The following is a 21,951-nucleotide window of genomic DNA, read 5'->3' as shown; positions in this document are numbered from 1 at the left end:
TGACCTTTAAGTATATTGGTATATGGAGATTATTTGCAAAGATCCAAATTGGCTCATTAAATAATTTGCACAAAATGTCTCCCACAAAGCAGAACAAAACCTGTCAACCATATTGTTGAGTATGAGCTACTACATGCTAACAACAGGTCAAGGGTGATTACTTGAGCCCTGAGCAAAAGCAGGATTTCACTCTTTTGTGGTAATTCTGGCTTGACCACATCACTCATTCCCCCCCCCCCACATAACAATAAACCTGCACCTGCTAATTTCACTTCTCTTCTTACACAAACACACACATCAGTTCTGTACATATTTCTTATTCTCTCCCAGCTGCCCATGTGGGACGCAGCTACCCACTGTTTGTGTGGCACAGGAGTTTCTCACAGTGAAAAGATGAAATAGCAAATCTTAACACTTGTAGACATGATCCTCAATTAGGTGACTTCAAAGGGGCCTCAAATTTGAACTGGCCCTTCTCAGAGACTAGAAAGGACCATTTTGGAGACGGAAAGATGCAAGATTTGGTCTTGTAAAGTCAGAGAGAAGGTAGATTTCTACTATTTCAAGGAAATTAAAAATACCTTGTATTATAGCTAAGTTAATGGAATAGCTTTATTAGATCTACTAAAGTTCTTTTATATGGCAGTTAATGTTTTACCATCTTTTATATTTTTGTATGTTTTTGCTAACAGAAATTAATTGTTACTAACAGCCTATTTCATTTAAAAAATATCAGAAGTGACTGCTGTAATTTATTTTGAGATGAGGCGCTGCCTGATAATTTCAGATCATTTTCTCTGCCTTCCTCTAAGTCACATTAATGTGATGTGTCTGACCACCCGTTTAGTGGTTGTAGGTAAGGAGTGGGAAAGAATGGAGTCTCTACCGAAGAACTGCATTGATGAGCCTGGATTAGTCATTACAGATTTAAAGAAAAAAACCTTGCATAGCATAAAATATTCTTTAAAAAGTGTCATTCAGACTTTGAATTACTTTTTCACTTACTGTGAAAGTGCAGAGAAAAGACCCAGGGATGATAATGTCATAGTGTCATTGTTATTGTTATATAGAGCTCACAGCAAAAAAACTCAAGAATTTAGGAAAAATTGGACCATTCTCTCTGACTCCCAACACCCTTTGGAAAGTGCTACTCTTGTATCTTTCTTTCTGGGGGAGGAAGAAAGGGGAGATCTGTTTTCTTCATCGTTTTTGAGTTTTTTTCACTTCCTCACTTCTGAAAGGTTTCGCACTCTAATGGCTGGCATGGTCTTGCTACCCTGCTTGTCTTGTCTCTGTAGACAAACTGACCTACTTTAAAGTGAGGATTATTCTTCAGAGAATGTAAGACGTTGGAGCAGAAAAACAGATTCTAAGGCAGGAAATATTTCTGTCAAATTTCAATGTCTCAGAGTATATGAAAGGTGCTATTCTTTTTGAGACAGCAACTATCTTCATTGCTTGGAAAGTGCTATCACTTTTTGGCACTACTACATTATAAATAATACTTAATATGTCTATAGGTCATATGTTTTGCACTTCCTGTAATATTCCAGCAGATCATAAAACAATGTGGTTACAACCTAGAAGCCATGTCACATGTTAAGGGAGCAGTGAGCTAAATGCTACTAACAACCTGCTCTGTGGCAAAACAGTGATTGTGAAAGGGTTTGGCACAAAAATATGCCACAAGAAAAGTAGCCCTTTTAAATTTGGAAGAAGTATTATTTAAATATGCTAAAATTCCAGTATTCTGTGTCACTCAACTCTGCCTATCTAAAATCTGCTTTCATACAGCAGACGTTCTAGAGCTCCTAAGTTAATTTTATTGATGCTGTCCTTTGATTCTTAATAAAAATCTTACATGCTAACAAGTAACTGAAAATTCTTTGTTTCTTTCTTTAGACATGTACTGAAACATTTCCAGAACTTTTTATAAAGCGTTGTAGAGTTGATACTGCCTATTAAAATATTTGTTTATGAAGTTTAAGGTGAAATTTTCCATTATGCTTCAGTGGCCCCTTTTTCCATTAAAGAAATAGAGCTTTAACAACCTTCATTGCACAGAGAAATAAAAGAATGTGGAAGCAACAGGTACTGAAAAATCAAAATCTGAGGAAAATAATGTTTTCTAACAAAGTCTTTGTTCTATATACATCTCTCTGACATCAGCTGAGTCCATTCAGAGAGAAATTTGGCATGTTGTTCTTATTAGAAATCTGGCTTTTCTAAACTGTCAGGGTTTTTTTTATGAAGCACCTCCTTTCACCAATCAGGTAATTTTAAGTGAGTTTGGTTAAAACATTTGGTACCCCAAAACTGCCACAGGACTTTGGATGCTACAGAATTCTAAAACCTGTGACTATCTGTTCAACTAAAGTGAAATGGATTCCTTTGAGGAAAGGAATGAATGTCAGTAAACAATAAAATATACAGTGCATTTAAAAAAAATTATGTTATCTCCTTTTTCAGCTAATAGAAGTAGCTGAGTTTTAAATTTAAGACTCAGAGAACAGACAAGACAAACAGTCATTTGAAGAAATAATAGTCAATCCAGAAAAAGTATTATAATTGGCTTTCCATTGTAAATCAGAATTTCACCCACCCATCTTACCAGAATGTAACCATTCCTCTGAACATTTCATACATCATCTTCTGCCAGAGGAGAATTTCTCTGGAAACATAGACACAATCAGACAAGACAGTAATTGAATGTGACATATGACTGCTTGAGGAATTAGAGGCTTCCACTTTTGGAAAAGTTTACTTTTAAAGTTTTGAGACTGAAAAAAATTTTTTGTATTAACTCCACTTTTGGTATATTGCCTTGTCCTTTTTTTAGGGTTTTGTTGTTGTTGTTGTAGTTGTTGGATGGATGGTTAGTTGGTTGCCAGATCCATAGAGACCTCTGCAGAACTAAAATTATTTTAGGGAACCACACAAGGGTTATAACTACTATAGGAAGTACTACTATAGGAAGTACTGGGGGAGTTTACTCCACTTAATACTTTACAAACTGTCACAGACTGTCACAAACAAGTCACATAAATGTCTGAAATAATACCAAAACTAGCTTTCGTTAAAATGGAGTTGTTGGTTAATAAATACCAATAATCTACTACATTGATAGAAATGCAGACTTGACGTAGCTCAAACAACTTATTTCTGTCCCTGTATCCTAACACATATTCACATCTTGAGCCCAAATCTGCACTTCGTTAGATCAATTTTATGTTGTAACTCCATTGTCTTCAGTGGAGTTACATGAGTAGAAATCTGGTGCAATAAAGTGGAAAATCAGCCTTGTTATCTTTTCACCATCAGTACATAATACAGTGGTCATTATTAAAAAAGTCAGCATTTATAATTCAGTTATTGTCCTCTGTGTATGCCCTTTTTCATTATCTCTTGTTTCTTTAAATACAATATTATCATGTCAGTATTAAGGCATCTCAGTGATTTCAGTAATCGTGCAAGGTGTACTATACTTTTTTTTGTGAGTTTGTGGCACTATTCACACAAAATATATTGTCTTCTATTATTAGCCATTCTACTAATAGTTTCTTCCAGTGATCTCCAGCAGGAGCCATTGCATAGGTCCACAAATTTAGGATTTTTTTCTATAAAGAGAATAACAATGTCTTTTTAACAGACCAACTCCTAGTGCAGGTTTTTAGAGCTGTTTGAATCCTATCTCTAGCATTTATTTATTTATTTATTTATTTATTTATTTATTTACCTATTTCACATTTTCAAAATATTTTTATCATCCAGCATTCCCATATTGTGTATGAAAGGAGGCCTAGTTGTTATGCATTTTATACAAATGTCTGTGGCAACAGTATGTATCTTATTATATAGGGATGGAGAAACATACATTCTGTGAACAAAATATTACTGAACTTGCACAGGTTAATACTGGAGCCAATATTTATAAGCTGCATTATCTCATTCAATTCTTTTTATGCTATTTCATATTTATAGTCTACACTCCATGACTTAATAGCTATATGTGGTTTGTGTTTTTTTAAAAACATAGTAATGGAATTATATGTTCAATTTAGACATAATCTTGACCAGTGAAACTTCAAGTGCTTATATGGAATTTTTTAACATAGATAGGTTTCTTAGTTGCTTTCTTTTCTGGGAGTATTTTTTTTTAAAAAAGAAAGAAATCTGTATAAACTTATATTATGCATACTTTTCTTTTTTTAATGTTTCACCTATATGTATTTATTAAAGGAGTTATTCAGCCTGGGTATGGAAGCACTATTATGTCTTATTTTTTATTTTACCAAGATGTGGGTTTTTTCGTTTGTTTGGTCAAATACCTCACCTATTCCGGAATATTAAGTGCATTTTAAGTAAGAGTTGAAGTTTCATTGTTGCCAGAATATTGAATATAGATCTAGAACACAATTATATAATGAGATTGGGTTTGCCAATTACTGTTCTGTCCATATTAATGATGGAGATTAATGCCATTAGAGATCCATTCTATTACCAATCTAATTTGTGCCAATTTATAGCATCAGGTCTCCCATCTCAACTGGACATTTTATATATTCCGTTTTGATTCTTGATTTCTGGTTTGACCATAGGAATCTTTGAATAACTTTTAGTTAGTTAGTTAGTTAGTTAGTTAGATTGGGATAAGGGGGTGTAAAGGGAATCATGGAAAAAAGATACAGAACCTTGGTTAGGACATTCATTTTAAATATTTACTTTCTGCCTACCAGAGTCCGTGGTAATAGTGTCCAGCTGTCTAGATCATTGTAGATCATTTTCATTAATGGCTTCTTATTTAATTCAAATGCATCCCCACTTTAGGTGATACATTAATGCCTAAATATCTAATTTTATTATTCATTATTTTCAGTGAGCATTTTCTATCCATTAAGTATCTTCGGCAGTCAAGGTGTAGTACCTCTGAATTAAAATAGTTTAGTTTGTTACCTGATACCAAAAACTTCAATTATTTCTTGTATTACTGACTAACTTTTAATTCTATCTTTCATGAAAAACATAAGGTCATCAGCTTATAATGAAACTTTGTTTTCTATTCCCAGTACACTTATTCCCTGAATTTCTTCACTGTACCTGATCTTTTGTGCTAATGGTTCAATAATTAAATGAAATAACACAGTTGATAAGGGACGTCCTTGTCTTGTTCCTCTGCATAATGGCACTGGCTCAGTTTTTGCGACATTTCTCCAGACACTTGCCATAGGGTTTTTATAGATTATTTGATCCACTTCTGAAAGTGTTCCCCTAAACCAAATTTCTCCAGTATTTCTGAATATAAATGTGTGGTGTTCTCAGTCAAAATCCTTACCAGCAGCCACAATTCTATCGTAGGCCTCTTTATTAGTGCACCTTGAGTGCTGTAGCATGTTGAAATTTCCTTGTATTAATTAATGTGTTTCTTTCTTTTATAAAACCAGTTTGGTTTGGGGGCATCAGTTTAGGTATTACTGTCTCTAAACTGGATACCAGTATTTTAGTCAGGATCTTACTATCTATATTTATTAAAAAGATGGGCTTGTAAGATGCTGGATCCAATAAATCCTGATGTGCTTTAGATATCAAAACTACATCTAAATTAAAGAAGGTGCCCAGTAAGCACTCTTTGTGTGAGAAGGCTGGAGTTCACTTGCTAACAAGGGAGCTACCTGTGCTTTAAACGTTTTATAGAATTCAGAGTTGTATGAATCTAACCCAGGACTTTTCCCTGATTTTAATAATGTAATTGCTATCTCTATTTCTTCCTGTGTTATTCAACCTTTTTGTAACTTTTTTCATTTTAAAAATACCTCTGGGCATTTTAAAATTCTGCAGTATATTAACTCACAGATCTTCCTTGTTTATTTATCTGCTAGTGTATATCTCCTGGAAATATTCCTCTAATATTTTCTTAATCCCTTTATGTGTTTTTAGGAGTATCTCATTTTTGGCCTTGAGGTACGCCTTGTCTGGATTTTCTGTTAAATATCCGTGTGGCTAGTAATCTGCCTGACTATGTCCGCCATTCAGAGAAGCTTTCTTCTGCACTGTCTGGGTTTTTTCGGTTTGTGATGGGTTTGGGTCCTTTGGGGAGTCATCTGATGTGCTGGGAAGCCACTGAGTCAACCTATTCTGCCAGACAGGGTCCCCTTTACCGGGCCTTGCTGGGTTAGGCTCACAAGCCTCTTCCAGCCAAGCACACAGCCAGGGCCACAGCCAGCTGCACAGAGCGACAGAGATCTGCTCTGGAAAAATTCAGCCTAAGGGGTTTGCCCCAACACTGGTGCCCACTCCCTTTAAGGGAACAAACCCAAACGTTTTCTGAAATTTCCCCCCTCCCTCAATATGGAGGGAGATATGCATAACTTCTTGCTCTTCCCCCTCCCCCCAGTTAGTAATTACATAAACTGGGTTATGTTATCAACAAAAAATAAGTTTATTAACCACAAAAGGTGAATTTTAAGTGAATATAAGAGACAACAGACAGAACCAAGCAGATTACTAAGCAAATAAAGCAAAATACACAAGCTAAATTCAATATACTTAAGAAACAGGTTACAAAATGTAACTTCTCACCCCAAATGTTACTTTAGGCAGGTTGCAAAGTTCCTGTGGTTCAGAGTTCCAGTTATATTTCTTTTCAGACTGGACCTTTGTCTCAGTCTGGATTCCCCCCTGGTCTTCCCTTCAGGTGGCTTTTGCAGTCTTTCTTCTTGGGCAGACAGACCATGAAGAGGAGGAGTCTCGTTTGCCTTCCTCCCCACCCTTAATACAAATTGGATAATTGCATTCAATAAATCATAACCTTTCCAATGATACCTTACAAGACCCGTTTTGGATAACGTATATCTCAGTTATGTCATATCCACTGTTGTCTGTGCTGTGGGGAAGGTTAAAAAAAACACCACTTCACCTTTGCCGATCCAACAGTGAGGGAAAAATTCCTTCCCAGCCCCCAGAGAAAAGAGCAACTAGGTCAATGCCCACTTCCATGGGTGGGATTGTGGGTGCTGCTGGTACAGGTAAAAGAGGGCTTTGCCTGCAGCAGCATGGACCTATATAGTCCCCACCTCTTTTCTGGTCACTGGGAGAGAGGGGAATGGGTCAGCATCCCCACACTAGCCTGGTCTGTCACTGTAGCAGAAACAATAAGGAGTCCGGTGGCATCTTAAAGATTAACAGATTTATTTGGGCATAAGCTTTCGTGGGTAACAAACTCACTTCTTCAGATGCCGTTTTTTACCCATGAAAGCTTATGCCCAAATAAATCTGTTAGTTTTTAAGGTGTCACTGGACTCCTTATTGCTTTTGTGGATACAGACTAACATGGATACCCCTCTGATACTTGTAGCAGAAAGTCACTCCCTGGCTTTCTAACCCTTAAAGAGGCACGCATGTTTTCCAAACAAATCAGATGACTCCCATCACTTAATGTGTTGTGAGATCATCCCTTGGAGTCTGTCTGTGTTATTAGCTGAGTTATATTGCTTCTGAAAACTGTAAATTTATCCCTTTAAATCTGCCAATTTTTGCCTACATCTCCCCCCACCCAGCTATTGTATGAGATTATATGTCTCCATATTACCACTTTAAAGGCCTCACACCTAGTTCTGAAGGTTATATCCTGGAAGGCATCATCCATAATGTCATGAACAATATGGTTTTCTCACCCCGCCCCAGCCCCACCACAAAATCTTTGTCTTGGTCCTCAGTTGGACTTTGTTTTCATGAAGACTGCTGAATGGTAGAAGATATGTTATTTCCATTCTAACATTAAGGATTTCATTGATAACAAAAAGAAATCTATTCTAGAATGTGTTTTGGCAATTTCAGACACAAAAATAAAGTATCCCCATCCTTAGGATGTAGGAACCCATCATGTCCTGGTCTTTATATGCTGATTACTGTATCTGAGCATTTTAGATGGAGCTTCTTGCCTAGCTAGCAGTATATCCATAACTCCCTTTGTTTTCAGTTTAAACTGATTTTTACCAAAAAGAATCCTGGATTTTACAAAAAGTATTACTCTTTCCCCCCCCACCCCAGTTTTCACCCTGCTTTTGTATCATTCAAATATATAAAAAAGAACTTGCCTGAGCTATATGTATTACGATAATACATTAGTCTGTGTGTATATGCAAAGCTGCCTGTTGAAGTAAGGCTATATGTAAGTCTAGAAGATACACAAAATAAACAAGGTCTAAAGTGCATGCGCATCTGAATTTACCAATGAATCTCATGCCCACCACCTACACATTGCAAGCTATTAGCAGATAATGGTTTAAAGATCTGACGCTAAAATGGAAAGAAAACAAAAATCGGTATCCGAATACATTTCAGAATATAAGGAAATTTCAAAAGTTAAAAAAAAACAACACAGGATAAAAGGATAAAGTTGAGTGTATGCCCAATGGTGTGGCCCAAATGTTAAATGTAAATATTTATAGGCTAATAGTTTTCTCTACAACAGTAAACTGTTTATTCAAATGAAAAGGTTTATTTTGGGATTAGAGATATGTTGTTTTCTTAAACTCAGAGGTGGCATTTTGTTTTGAGTTCTGTTTTAGTTCTGTAGCAAACCACATTGAATCCATTCATCAAATACTGAATACTTTCCCCCCTGTCTTTCTATCCATCAAAATAAACCCCAGTATTTACCCAGAAACATTATTAATAGTTTTTTCCACTGATTTTCACCTGTTTTTGTTGTTATAGTAATAAATAATGATAAATTCCTGGAAAATAAAATAAAATAAAACCTGAAAACGAAGTGCCCTATATATCCAACATGCGGTTAAGCCAGCAGTTAAAGTTGCTTGCCCCTATTACCCATGAATCCTGGACTGTTGCAATCATTCCAAAAATATTATTGGAGGCGGTATTCTCTTCATTCAGAACATAAAATGTTACATGTTGTAATAGGTTTACCCTCTGCACACCCTGTAGCAAAACCCATCTGCCCTCTGGATTTGTTCTGATGTCTTTAGGTTCCCATCCTATTTGTTTACTTATTAGTATATGCACATTTCTCTTACTGAGCTGAAGTATATTCCATATACATAGATACTGATTCACTTTTAAATTTGATTAGTTCTTTTGTTTTCAGGTAAGTTTCCAGAAGCACTGCCACTGATATCTCTTTGTTTTTAAAAAGAGATAGTATCTTTTTTTGTTAGTTTTATTGGGTGATTTAGTTCCCTAACATTCCAGGAGCACCAGATTGTCCTGATTCTTTTTTTCTCCATTTATTGGGATATTCAGTATTGTCATTACCATGTAATGCCTCCCCCATCTTCCCCTATCCAACACCCTACCTCGACATCAGTATCTGTATAATACTTGTTTATTCACTTTCTTGCAAATATATTCAATATCATCCCCAATTATAATACAAAACCATAAACTGTACATTTTAAACATTCTAACTTTCATTTTCTCCTTATGCTTTGAACTATACTTTCTGATATCCTTACTGTTAAGTATAGAGTTTCCTACATTAACTGCCTGTATCATTAGTTTTTGAAAATTGTTACTTAACAACATTCCTAATAAATTTAGCATAAAATCATTATATAAATTTCTGCTACTCAGGCAGTATTTTTAGTCCAACACATAACTATTGTATTTTTATATCCAAAAGTCAGTCCAATTTCCCTACCTTTATATTTAATGATCCCTCAACTGAGATAAACTTAGTTGGAATCTGATGAGTTCATACTTCTTGGTCTACTGCAGGAGTGGGCAAAGTTTCTGGCCCGAGGGCCACATCTGGGTGGGGAAATTGTATGCAGGGCCATGCATGTAGGGCTAGAGCAGGGCTTTCAGGTGCGGGAGGGAGTGCAGGGTGTGGGAAGGGCTCATGGCATGGCGTTGGGGGCTCAGGGCAGGGAGTTGGGATGCAGGACGGGGAGCGGAGTGTCGGGGGGCTCTGGGCAGAGGGCTGGGGTGCAGGAGGGGTGCAGGGTGTGGCAGGGGGTTCAGGGCAGGGGGTTGGGGTTCAGAAAGGGGTGTAGAGAATGGGAGGGGGCTCAGGGCAGGGGTTTGAGGTGCAGAAGGGGTGTGGCAAGGGGATCAAGACAGGGGATTGGGGTGCGGGGTGCAGAAAAGGTTCGGGGTGTGGGCTCCAGCCCGACGCCTCTTATGTCAAACAGCTCCAGGGTGACAGTAGTGCACAGTGGGGCTAAGGCAGGCTCCCTGCCTGCCCTGGCCATGAACTGCTCCCAGAAGTGGCCAGCATGTCTGGCAGTGGCTCCTGTGGGTGGGCTGGGGCAGGTGGCTCTGCCACGCACTGCCCTTGCCTGTGGGTTCTACCCCTGAAGCTCCCATTGGCTACGGTTCCCTGTTCCCAGCCAATGGGAGCTGCGGAGGGGGGGGGGGCGGTGTCTGCATGTGAGGGCTACACATGGAGCCCTCTATCCCCCCTCTCCTAGGGGTCACAGGAAAGTGGTGCTGGCCGCTTCCGGGAGCAGCGCGGGGCCAGGGCAGGCAGGGAGCCTGCCTTAGCCCTGCTGCTCCATGGGGCTGGCAATTCCACAGGCTGGATTGAAAGCCCTGACAGGCCGGATCTGGCCCACAGGCTGTAGTTTGCCATCCCCTGCTCTATATAACTGAGAGCAGGATGTGAGTGGAATTTATTTTAATTTCTGTATACTTTGGTTACCCCTTCTCTGCCTTCATGTCTTTTTCCTTTTCACAGTTAGATGACAATTCACAAGGTGATGCACAGAAGTACAAATCTGGCCCCACGAGTCCCCTTAGATAAAACTAGAATATTTTACACTACTTTAAATCTGTCTTCGTTTCGCATTACACCTCTACCTCGATATAACGCTGTCCTCGGGAGCCAAAAAATCTTACCGTGTTATAGGTGAAACCGCATTATATTGAAGTTGTTTTGATCCACCAGAGTGCGCAGCCCTGCTCTCCTGGAGCACTGCTTTACCATGTTATATCCAAATTTGTGTTATATCGAGTCGTGTTATATAAAGGTAGCAGTGTATTATTAAGCACTGTGCTGGAGCCAATACTGTACCTAGAAGTTGCTCCTCTGTATTTAAAGGCCGCATACCCCTAGCAATAAACACTCTTTAACAACATGCTGCCACTTGTTCTTTCTTTGTATCTTTGGGTTTTGAGGGGTATCACAATTTGAGTGACAGAGGGAGGAGGAACTCCAAGCAGGTACTATTCTGTAGTTAGGGAAAAGATGCGTGGAGGCAGACACAGGCCTGGCCTACATTTAAAATTTAGGTTGACATAACTACAGTGCTCGGTAGTGTGAAAAATTTCCTGAATGTTGTAGCTATACTGACCTAAAACCTGGTGTAGACACAGCTAGGTCAATGGAAGAATGCTTCTGTCACCCTAGCTGCCATCACTCATGGAAAAAAAACCTTCTGTCAGTGTAGTCTGCGCCTACACTACAGGGTTATTCCAGACTCGATATCACACCCTAGCCATGCCACTATAGTCCCCATAGAGTAGACGTGGCCACAGACTACTATATTCCTAGACTGTTACTCCCAAGAATCATCACTTTTGAACACAGACCGAATGACAAAAGCAACAAAATGAAGCAGCTTAAGGCAAAAGGTTTGAAAATAACAATACAGGTAAACCAAAGTTCTATGAATTCCAATGGTAAGAATTTCTGTTTAATCCAAAATACTTCTGGGTCCCCCCAAACTGCAAATAAGCTATCGTATTTTCACATGATATTGCAAATCTCAATTTTACAAGCTTTGAGTGCAATCTAAAATCATTAAACATCAGACTTGACCAATAATAATCATTAGTACACTGTACTTCCATAGTATCCTCTATCCATGGATCTCAAAGTGCCATACATTTTATTAATGAACAAGGCAATAAATATGTAAATGCCTCCCCAAGTAACTGTTAAGTTATACTAGCTTGAGTATGATTGCAATACCTGATTCCATGTTTTTAGATAAAATTGTATAAACATATTGTTTAATTTCTTTATCACTTTCCCATAATAACTCTTATGCATGCTTCTTTGCATGTAAATTTTGTTCTTACTGAAAGGCTCCTACAATACAGATATTCTATGAGAGCTTTGTTTTGATTGCTTGTTTGGTTTGTTAGGCCACTTTATTTATCGTAGATAAAGGTGCACTAAGTGTTGTCTGGAGAAGTTCCGATTTTGATCTGGTTCTGTTAATATAAATATGAAGACTTGATATCACTACATTTACTGGGGAGAACATACTTATCACTTATATAATGCTTGTCTTTCTAGATTCCAAAGTCCTTTGTCATTATTCCATTTTACAGATGGGAGAATGGAGGCACAGAGGATTAAAGTGACACATAGGTCACATAGTTAATGGCAGAACTAAAAAGACAACTAGTTTTCCTGAATCTCATTCTTGTGATTATCCCCAAGATGAATTCTAAGATATATTAAACATAATGGATTAATGTCATTGCTGGTTTCCCTGAAGTCACACCAACCCTTAATTGACTCAGTGTGATCAGAATTCATAAATAATGGTGAGGTTTCTAGTTAAAAGTACAAAACTTCATCTTCAGGTTCTATGGAAATTGTTAATTGAAGTATTGAGTGTGACACAGTATCACATGAATTAACATTTTTGGCCACAACATGACACATTGAGAATTCAAATACCAGTTCTCATGCACAAATTTACGAACTCCTTGTGAATCATACTTGGAAGTGTTCACACAGCTCCACTTCAAAACTTTCCAAAAGCATCTTTTTGGAGGAAAAGACCCATTGTTTTGAAAGCAGATTTTGATTCAGAAGAAAAAGTATTTTTCAAAGCAATTCCCTCAGAATTTTAGGAATACTATTCAATAAATACCATATTTGTCACGTTTTCACAGAGTGCTTATAAATCCTGTTGTTTTTAAGTGTCCTCCCTCAAACCAGACTAATACAGTCTTTACTTTTCCAAGGTTCTAGTGAAGTTCATTTTTCACCAGGTAAAATGAGTTTATAGAAGGGGTAGGCAAACTTTTTAGCCCAAGGGCCACATCTGAGTGGCAAAATTGTATGCAGGGCCATGAATGGGCTGGGGCAGGGAGTTGGGGTGCAAGAGGGAGTGTGCAGTGTGGGAGGGGGTGCGGGATGCAAGAAGGGGCTCAGGGCACGGGTCTGGGGTGCAGGAGGGGATGTGGAGTATGGGAGGGGGCTCAGGACAGGAGGTTGGAGTGCAGAAAGGATTAGGCAGGGGCTCAAGGTAGAGGGTTGGGGTGCAGGGTGCAGGAGGGCTAAGGCAGGATCCCTGCCTACCCTGGCCTCACACCACTCCCAGAAGTGGCCAGCATGTCCGCAGTGGCTCCTGTGGGTGAGCTAGAGCAGGTGGCTCCATTGCATGCTGCCCTTGCCTGTGGATACCACCCCCAAAGCTCCCATTGTCTGTGGTTCTCTGTTCCCAGCCAACGGGGGCTGCGGGGGGTGGTGCCTGCAGGCGAGGGCAGCACACAGAGCCATCTGCCCTCGCTCCCCCAAGAGCTGCAGGGATGTGGTGCCATCCGCTTCCGGGAGCAGCATGGGGCTAGGGCAGGAAGGGAGCCTAGCTTAGCCCCACTGCGCCATGGGACTGGCAATCCCGTGAGCCAGATTGAAAGCCCTGACAGGCTGGATCCGGCCTGCAAGCCATAGTTTGCCCTCCCCTGGTCTATTGCTTTTGATTGTGGCACTGAGGTCAGGAACTTTTGGGCTTCTTGTAGTATGAGTTTGACCCATCTGATGTATTCTATGGGATTCTGAGAATGTCTGAGGAAATCAAAGTTGCTTTCCTATGGAGTGCTTGCAGACATCTGTAAATTTAGCCCTTTTCCTCTGCAGGGGAAATAAAGGGGAGGAGCAGCCCTCAGTCCAAGTACCACTGTCCCTTGCAATCATATACGGTATGGGGTCTCATCGGCGCTCTGCAACCAGTGTTGCTGCTAATTAGGAAAGGGAAGAGTGGGAGCTCACTGAATGCACTTCCTCACTGCACCATGACAGTCACACAGTCCCACTGTTGGGCATATGTTGGGCAAATGTTGACTTTCTAGTGGTGATCGCTGTACAACTGGTTTTACCTATGCTTAGAAATAAGAAAGAAGTGTGATATCTGATACCACCTACATAGAAACTTCAATAAATGATAACTTTTAAAATGGTATCTCCTGTAACATAGTAAGCAACGCTTCCACTTAATTTTCCTTTTTGGAGCCAGCTTACGTCTTTCATTTTATTTTTCATATACAGTCTAAAGTCATGGATTTCCAGCATCCCACTGTAGGCAAAAGATCACGGTATTTTCATGTCTCACCCTTTACATATAGACCTCAAACAACTCCCCGTTCTACTCTAAAATCACAAAATGCTGTAGAAACTCCCCTACAAAGGACAATCATGAAACATCTCCATACTTGTTAATTACCCTCCTGATTTGAGTGTGAGACCTCCTGTCCCTACTCACCCACATACACCCAAATGTCCACATTGAATTTGACTGCTCTACAAACACTGGACCTGATTCTCCCCAGTCTTACAGTTTGAGTAGTGATTTAGACTTGTGCAAAGTGGGAGTCAAATATGACTAGTCTGATTTATTAGTGTTTTACAGCCACTTTGCACAGATGTGACTATAAAACAAGATGCAAAGTAGTGGGGAATCAAGCCTAATGGCCTCAGACCCCAGAGCACTTCACCCACTGAAACCAACCAGATAAACCTATGAGGGAAGAGCAGTAGTGTCTGATCAATGTATGTATTACATGTCTGCTGATGAATATTTGAAAGACCACAAATCCATATTAACAGTATGGTGCTTGTTCCTATTATGATGGGATTTGAGGCACAGTAAATGTTGTTTGGGCTACATTAATTCTGTAGGTGAAATGGTAAGGTTGTTTTATGAATGTGGATTAGAGCTGGGTGAATTTTTTCAGATCAATAGTTTATTCACCGAAAAATGCAGTTTGGGTCAACCTGAAACTATTTGTGAACTTAACATGAATTTAATGAATAGTTTAGGCCAAAATAAACAAATAAATAAATTAGAGAGGCGAGGAGGAGGGGAAGGTGCTACTACCTCCCTTATAACATCCCCGTGGTCACTTACCTGGGATGTGGGAAATCCTTGTTCATTTATTCCCCCCTTTGTTTAATCCCTCTTTCTTCTGTCAAATATTAGACAGAAGGTGGGTTTAAATGCTCTTTTAAAACTGGTGTGTAAACTGTTAGTGATCTTTGACAAATTTTTAATGCATGTTCTGCACTTCTTTCTAGCTTCAATACAGCTTTTTTTTCTTAAAAACATATGAATCCTTTAATATTTTGGGGTAGTCTTGCCATTTCCTTTGTCAAAATAAATCAAGACTGCAATAGATCACCTGACCAGTTTGCGTTAGAGATTATTACAAATCTGTGGGGTAAATATAAAGTTGTAAGGAAAATGGCCCTAATAAGCTAACTGGCTTTTCATTTTCAGGAGGAAGAAAAAATCATCTTTTCATCTGAACCATACGTTTCATTGAAATCTTTACATTATAAACTATGCAACTAGCATGTAGATACTTCGTAGAGAGAGAATATTTACACGCTTCTGTAGACTATTATGTAGACCAGTGGTTCCCAAACTGGGGCTCGTGAACCCCTGGGGGTTCATGAAATGTTACAGGGGGTTGTCAGGAAAAAATCCCCTAATGGCGGACAGAGCTGTCCCTAGGGACCCTGGACAACACAGAGCTAGCAGCCTGGAGCCCCTGGACTGTGAAGAACTAAGCAGATCAAAGTAAGCATATCTATCACACTGAGGAGATTTAAACTTCAAGACTCCATATAAGAAATGGAAAGGGATGTGGATATTTTTTGCTATTTATAAAATTAAATAGGCAGCTAGTATTGTTTTTAAAATTATTATGAAGAACAAGTTTAAGCTTTGTTGTAATGTGAGTTGTTTGCCTGGACTGCTCAAGACCTGAAATCCTGTGTAGGAGGAACTCATTGAGTTAGCTTCTTAAATACCTTCATGCTGTTTCACATCTGGTCTCCTTGATGAAACATATGAGCCTTGTCGTATAACAGGTTTATTCAAAGTGATACAAGCTACAAAAGTGAGATCTTGGAAGAGTGTTGCCATTTCATAATGTAATAAAAATACTTTAATGATAAATAGTGTGTAATAAGCATGTCATAAAACAAATTTTGTATTTCCAAGATCACTGCTCAGGTAAAGGAGAAAATCCCTGGAAATATTCATTTTTAGGAGGGGGTTCACGAGACTTGACATTCTAGTGAAAGGGGTTCCCAGATTGTTAAAGTTTGGGAACCACTGATGTAGACCATTGTAGTAAGGCTTAGTAGATCCAAAAGTAATTATTCCCATAAGGTGCAGTGCAGTTTAAAAGATGGAATCACTTGTGCATTTATCCTGTAATCAGATGATACTATGTAACTTGTCATTACATGGTAATTATCTTGTAATTAAAATGACCAACAGATAGTGTATTACTGAATAGTAGTTACAAAACGAATTCTGCTCTGAAATGTAAAGTAGTAGTCCTAGCAGACAGAACACTAGCCTAGGACTCAGAAGTCCTATATCATATTCCTGTCTATGCTGCCAGCCTGCTAGGCGACCATTGGCAAGTGCCTCAGTTTCCATATTTGTAAAATGGGACTGATACTACCTTGTTTGTAAAGTGCTGTGAGACCTATGGATGAAAAGAGCTATATAAGAGCTATTTCCTGTTTTTCATTTTTTATAATATGAGCATACAATTGTGCTATTGAATGAGATTTAAAAATTTCCTTTGGGTCTTGCTGTATTCCAAACCACATAGTTATTTGTGATCTTCTGATTACTTGTCAATAGGCAGGTATTCTGTTATCAATCAGATAACGCAGCCTACATATTAGAAAACTGAATTAACTCTTCTCACATGGTAGACTGACAGACAATATAGCCAGCCTGTCTTCAGAAGCATTACAGAGAAGTCATTACCCCAACTTCCCTCTCACTTTTCCAATAATCCCACCTCTGCCCCTACCTTCATCTGCCTGTTGAGGCAAGGAAACAAGCCATCAGCAGCATAAAGCAAGCTAGTAAATGTGGTATGCATGGAGAGAGGGTGTTGTGTTTGGGTTTTGGGAACTGCGGGGGGAGAGGAGGCATTTTTGTTTGGAATGAGAGAGAAGGATAGGACAAAGAGTCAGGGGTGGGGAGGAGAGGACTGGGATAGGGATAGATTGGAGTGGACCTTAATTCTGGCATTTCCTAACTCCTGAGTGCTTGACTTTGCAGTGTCAACAATATTATTTGAATGTAGTTTTTGTGTGTAATAGTGTCATAAACAGATAGCTAAGGGTTAATGTCTCTTTCACCTGAAGCACCTGACCAGAGGACCAATCAGGAAACCGGATTTTTTCAACTTTGGGTGGAGGGAAGTGTGTGTCTGAGTCTTTTGTCAGTTTTCCTGCTTTCTCTGAGCTTTGGAGAAGTAGCTCTACTTTCTAATTTTCTGTTTCTAAGTGTAAGGACAAAGAGATAAGATAGTAAGTTCTATGGTTTCTTTTCTTTGGTATTTGCATGAATATAAGTGCTGGAGTGCTTTGATTTGTATTCTTTTTGAATAAGGCTGTTTATTCAATATTCTTTTAAGCAATTGACCCTGTGTTGTATCATCTAATACAGAGAGAACATTTGTATGTATTTTTCTTTCTTTTTATATAAAGCTTTCTTTTAAGACCTGTTGGAGTTTTTCTTTACTTCAGGGAAATTGAGTCTGTACTCACCAGGGAATTGGTGGGAGGAAGAAGTCAAGGGGAGATCTGTGTGTTGGATTGCTAGCCTGACTTTGCATTCCCTCTGGGGGAATAGGAAAGTACTTTTTGCTTCCAGGACTGGAAACAGAGAGGGGGAGTCACTCTGTGTAGTTTCACAGAGCTTATGTCTGTGTATCTCTCCAGGAGCATCTGGAGGGGGGGAAGGGAAAAAGGATTATTTCCCTTTGTTGTGAGACTCAAGGGATTTGGGTCTTGGGGTCCCCAGGGAAGGTTTTTCAGAGGGACCAGAGTGCCCCAAAACACTCTAATTTTTTGGGTGGTGGCAGCAGGTACCAGGTCCAAGCTGGTAACTAAGCTTGGAGGTTTTCATGCTAACCCCCAGATTTTGGACGCTAAGGTCCAAATCTGGGACTAAGGTTATGTCAGATAGATTGGAGTGGACCTTAATTCTGGCATTTCCTAACTCCTGAGTGCTTGACTTTGCAGTGTCAACAATATTATTTGAATGTAGTTTTTGTGTGTAATAGGGATAAAAAATGAAGTATTTTCTCACCCTCAAAATGAGATTGTTCCTCAAGGTCAAGGTTGACGCATATCAGCAGGGCAGTGTAGGGAAGCTTGTATTGCTGTTGCTCGTACTTTACCCAGTCATGCACCTTTCCTAAGTATTAAAATTAGGAGATTTAATTTCAAGATGCATAAAAAAAAACCCTCTCACCCCTATGGGTGGTATGTGTCTTCCTCAAACTCAGGTCCTCTACCAGAGGCCTGGGAGTTTGAGGGTTCTGCGCAGTATCTTAGCTGTTCCTAGCACTGCACTCTTCTGGACAGAGAGCTTTGATGTTGTTCCTGGGATCTGTTGGAGCCACTCACCCAGCTTAGGAGTCACAGCCCCGAGTGCTCCTACCACCACTGGGACCACTTTGACCTTCACTTTCCACATCCTCTCTAGTTCCTCTTTCAGGCCCTGGTACTTCTCCAGCTTCTCATATTCCTTCTTCCTGATGTTGCTGTCAATTGGCACTGCTATATCTATCACCATCGCTGTCTTCTGGTCCTTATCTATTACCACTATGTCTGGTTGATTGGCCAGTACCTGCTTGTCCGTCTGGATCTGGAAGTCCCACAGAATCTTAGCCCTGCTATTCTCCACAACCTTCTGTGGAATCTCCCATCTGGTCTTGGGAGGATCTAGCCCGTACGCTGTGCAGATGTTCCTGTACACAATGCCAGCCACTTGGTTGTGCCGTTCAGTGTATGCTGTTCCTGCCTGCATCCTACATCCTGCCACTATGTGTTGGACTGTCTCTGAGGCCTCTCTGCACAGTCTGCACCTTGGGTCCTCTCTAGTGTGGTAGACCCCTGCTTCAATGGATCTGGTGCTCACTGCCTGTTTCTGTGCTGCTATGATCAGTGCCTCAGTGCTGTCTTTTAGTCCAGCCCTTTCCAGCCACTGGTAGGATTTCCCAATGTCAGCCACCTCAGCTATCTGTCGATGGTACATCCCATGCAGGATCTTGTCTTGCCATGGCACTTCTGCTTGGTCTTCCTCCCATGTCTGCTGCTGCCTCAGGCATTCTCTCAGCAGCTCATCTTTGGAGGCCATCTTACTGATGTACTCCTGGATGCTTCGGGTTTCGTCCAGGACAGTGGCTTTGACGCTCACCAAGCCCCGCCCGCCTTCTTTCCGGCTGGTATACAGTCTCTGGGTGTTGGACTTGGGGTGGAAACCTCCGTGCATTGTGAGGAGCTTCTGGGTATTCACATCGGCAGCTTCCATGTCCTCCTTTGGCCAGCTCACTATACCGGCAGGGTATCTGATAACCGGCAGGGCGTATCTGTTAATGGCGTGGATCTTGTTTTTCCCACTGAGCTGGCTCTTCAGGACCTGTCTTATCCTTTGATGATACTTGGATGTTGCTGTCTTCCTTGCCTCCTCATCATGGTTTCCATGTGACTGTGGGATGCCAAGGTACTTGTAGCTGGTCTGTATGTCTGCTATGTGGCCCGCTGGTAGTTCCACCCCATCAGTCTTAACTACCTTCCCTCTCTTCACTACCATCCGGCCACACTTCTCCAGTCCGAATGATATCCCGATATCCTCACTGTAAATCCGCGTCAGGTGGATTAGCAAGTCGATGTCTCGTTCATTCTTAGCATACAGCTTGATGTCATCCATGTAGAGGAGGTGGCTGATGGTAGTTCCACACCTAAACCCATACCCGTATCCAGTCCTTGTAATTATCTGGCTGAGGGGGTTTAAGCCTATGCAGAACAGCAGTGGAGACAGTGCATCACCTTGTTATATGCCGCACTTGATGGCCGCTTGTGCAAGCTGCCTTGAGTTGATTTCCAGTGTTGTCTTCCATAGTCCCATTGAGTTCTTGAGGAAGGTCCTTAGTATCCTATTAACTTTGTATAGCAGCAGACCATTCCACGTGTGCGGCATTGAGTTGTAGGCTTTCCTGTAGTCAATCCAGGCTGTGCTCAGATTGGTCTGTCTAGACCTTGAGTCTTGGGTGACTGCTCTATCTATGAGCAACTGGTGTTTTGAGCCTCTGGTGTTGTTCCCCAATGCCCTTCTGAGCTGTGCTCATGTACTGGCCCATATGGTCCTGTAGCTTGGCAGCTATGATACCTGATAGGATTTTCCATGTTGTGGGGAGGCAGGTTATTGGCCGGTAGTTGGATGGTTCTATTCCCTTGCAGGGGTCTTTCATGATCAGCACTGTCCTTTCCTTGTGTTAGCCAGTTTGGGTAGGGAGCCTGCTGCCAGCAGCTGGTTCATCTGTGCTGCTAGGCGTTCATGCACTGCTGTTAGTTTCTTTAGCCAGTAGGTGTGGATCATGTCTGGTCCAGGTGCTGTCCAGCTCTTCATGTTCTTGACCCGCTGCTGGATGTCTTCTACTGTGATGGTAACTGGTTTCTGTTCTGGGAGATTGCTGTGCTCAGGTCCTGCAGCCACTTTGCACTGGTGTTATGAGTCTTCTCTTTCTCCCATATGTTCTTCCAGTACTGTTCAGTTTCTGCTGCTGGTGGCTCTGCTGTTATTGTGGTGTTGCACTGTAATTGGGAGTACACCTTAGATGGTTCTTTAGAGAACAGGGCATTTACTTTTTTGGCCTCTGCTTTCTCTAGTGTATCTCCTTAGCCTGGTAGCCAGTGGTGTGAGCCTTTGTTTAGCAGTCTCTAGAGCTTCAGATGGAGTCAGGCCCTTGTATTTTTTCAGTAGCCAAGTCTTATCCTTAATCTCTACACCCTTCTGTAGTTCCACCAGCTGACTAACTTCTCTCCGAGTCACCTTGGTCTTATCTTCCAACCTCATTTTCCAGGGTGGGTACATATTGTTGTTCTTCTTGATCGTATAGCCAAGCATCTCCAGGATTACAGAGGCTGTAGCGTATACCAGTTCATTGGTTTGAGTTATGGTGGTAGTAGGGATTGTCCTGAGGGCTCTATTGGCATCTTCTAACATACTATCTGAGGATACTTCTCCACTGAGCCTTGGTAATTGGTCTCGAGAATTGACTGTAGCTAGTTTCTCCATGATCTTATGCCTCATATCAGCTGCTGTGCTCTGCAATGGAGGGGGTGGCAGTGACGTTTCAGCTTCAGGAGTGGGCTGCACATCCACTTGTTCTTCCAGGCCTTCTTGAGTCTGGGATGTAATGTGGAGTTGGTCTATCTCAAGCTGTGAGAGCAGCTTCCTCTTTACTATGTTGAAGCGTTGGGTAACTAGCTGTTTCTCCGTAAGTGTGGATGTAGGTCTTTTGTCTATCCATAGTCCCCTCATACGTTTCATATATCCCCTCTCATTAGGTCTACTGTTATAGTAGCATTCCATCAATTCCAGGTTCTCTTGTCTCATCCATGAATGGTTTGTTCCAGTAGCCCACTTATCTTCAGATTGTCCTGGTTCCTCAACATCTGGTACGGAACTTGTTAATCCGGGCAACGTCCGAGCCAGTATGACTCTCCTAGTTCGTGTTGCTCTCATATTTGAGGTAGGCAGGTGATGCGTTAGGGATACCAACTGGGATTTGAGCCCCGGTCTCTCATATCAAAGGGCGGTGCTCTTAACCACTACGCTATATATATATGCTAAATCATTTATAAATAAACCTTATGCTTTTTTAAAGTATGTTTTAGTTTCACAGAACAGCTAAATTATTAGGGAAAGT

The 21,951-nt window shown here is 40.6% G+C and overlaps 1 protein-coding gene across 8 annotated transcripts in view; it reads left to right on the top strand.

Annotated features, from left to right (window-relative positions):
• Positions 1–21,951, top strand: part of CTNND2 (catenin delta 2) — a 1,245,479-nt gene that overhangs the window by 710,086 nt on the left and 513,442 nt on the right. The window lies entirely within an intron of this gene.

Source organism: Gopherus flavomarginatus, chromosome 2 (assembly GCF_025201925.1).
Source record: "Gopherus flavomarginatus isolate rGopFla2 chromosome 2, rGopFla2.mat.asm, whole genome shotgun sequence".
In the NCBI taxonomy this organism is placed as follows: Eukaryota; Metazoa; Chordata; order Testudines; family Testudinidae; genus Gopherus; species Gopherus flavomarginatus.
The sequence above is the reverse complement of the archived record's forward strand: the minus strand, read 5'-3'. Positions and strand labels throughout refer to the sequence as shown.